Genomic DNA, 1,617 nt, shown 5'->3' on the forward strand with positions numbered 1-1,617 from the left:
GAGGCAAAAGTGGTAGCAGGAAAGAGGAGAGTAAGGCCCAGGAGAACTTAGTGATGCTTAAAAAAAAAACAGCTGAGTGGAATTAGAGAACCCAGAAAAGGGGGACTGACAGGAACATTTCCTGTCCCACCTACAGGAGGGTGAGAGTGATGACAAAACTGAGGATGTGTGGGTGGGCACAAGTGCAGGGCCCAGGGGGCGGGGTCACAGACCCTGAGAGGTCAACTCCATAGCAACACCAGTCATCCCAGTCATCCTCAACCTGATGAGGCAGGACAAATCATGCCATGCCTACATTTCACTTGGCAACAAATGAAGAAGGAGAGTGAGGTCTTGAGACAGGCATAAGCAACCAGCAGGCAAGAGCAAGAACCAATTAAGTGGCAGAAATGAAAGGAAAGAAAGCAGGAGGTGTCACAGAGGTGAGTCTGGAGGCCAGGCCTGGGGGAGATGCCAGCACAAGCTCGGAAGAAGAGGAGTAGCAGGTAGGAATGGGGATCTGAGGAGGCAGCATCTCACACCCCATCCCGCCTCTGGGGAGCCAGGCCTGGGGCTGGTACCCAAAGACCCAACTCCACTCTGCAGGCCAGTGTGAGTGTGTGTGTGTGTGTGTGTGTATGAGAAAGAGAGAGAGCTATGGATGTGTGACTATGAGAAAGTGTGTATGAGTGTGTGTGAGAATATACAGTGAGCAGTGTGTGTCTGTGTAAATGAGTGTGTGAGAGAGTATGCGTGGCCTCCCTTCCTTCATAAACACAACCTGACAGCTCTATCATGTATCAGATCAGTGAATACAATTTCCCAGTGAAGAAACTGAGGCCAGACAGTGCAGTAGTGCCTTGGTTGTGGGTATTTATTTATTTATTTATTTTTATTGGTGAAATGCCATGAGGTACAGTTGTAGACTTACAAATTTTTGTGCTTGGGTTTCAGTTATACAATGATCGAGTACCCATCCCTCCACCAGTGCCCATTCTCCACCACCACAGGTCCCAGTATTCCTCCCACCCTCCCACCCCCCATCCCACTCTGCCTCTGTGGCAGGGCATTCCCTTTTGTTTTCTCTCTCCTTTTGGGTGCTGTGGTTTTCAAAAGAGGCATTGAGTGCCAATCATGTTCGGTCTATAGTCTACTCTCAGCACGCATCTCCCATCCTGGGAGGATCCTCCCAACACCCTTTATTTGGTGCTCCCTTCTCTATCTGAGCTGCCTTTTCCCCTAGCGTGTGCAGCTGGCCTAAAAAATATGAAACACTTCACGAATTTGCATATCATCCTTGCACAAGGGCCATACTAATCTTCTCTGTATCGTTCCAATTTTAGTATGTGTGCTGCCGAAGCGAGCACTTGGTTGTGGGTCTTGAGATCACGCATCAGAGTTGAGCCAGGGAAGGTCTTGGGTTCCAGGTGGCCCGACTCCCTGTGACAGCTACTGGGACATGGTAGGGAAAGCAACAGGCAGGGCTGGGGGTGGGCAGAGGCCCAGAAGAAAGTGCTTCTGTAGCCCTTCCATGGCCACTGTCCAGCTCCTTGAGAATTCTTGGTCAGCCTCAGCTTCACCTCAGGCTGCCCAGGGTCTGGTGGGGGTGGGGGGCTGGCCCCGCCCCACTCCCACTTT

At 51.1% G+C, this 1,617-nt stretch overlaps 1 non-coding gene across 1 annotated transcript; it reads right to left on the reverse strand.

The window, feature by feature from the left end:
• Positions 1–1,239: 1,239 nt before the first annotated feature.
• Positions 1,240–1,346, reverse strand: LOC130030802 (U6 spliceosomal RNA). The gene has a single exon (XR_008793486.1). It is a non-coding gene; the product is annotated as a U6 spliceosomal RNA (small nuclear RNA).
• Positions 1,347–1,617: the final 271 nt, after the last annotated feature.

The sequence above is a fragment of the Sorex fumeus genome, unplaced genomic scaffold (genome assembly GCF_029834395.1).
Source record: "Sorex fumeus unplaced genomic scaffold, SorFum_2.1 ptg000044l, whole genome shotgun sequence".
Taxonomy (NCBI): domain Eukaryota; kingdom Metazoa; phylum Chordata; class Mammalia; order Eulipotyphla; family Soricidae; genus Sorex; species Sorex fumeus.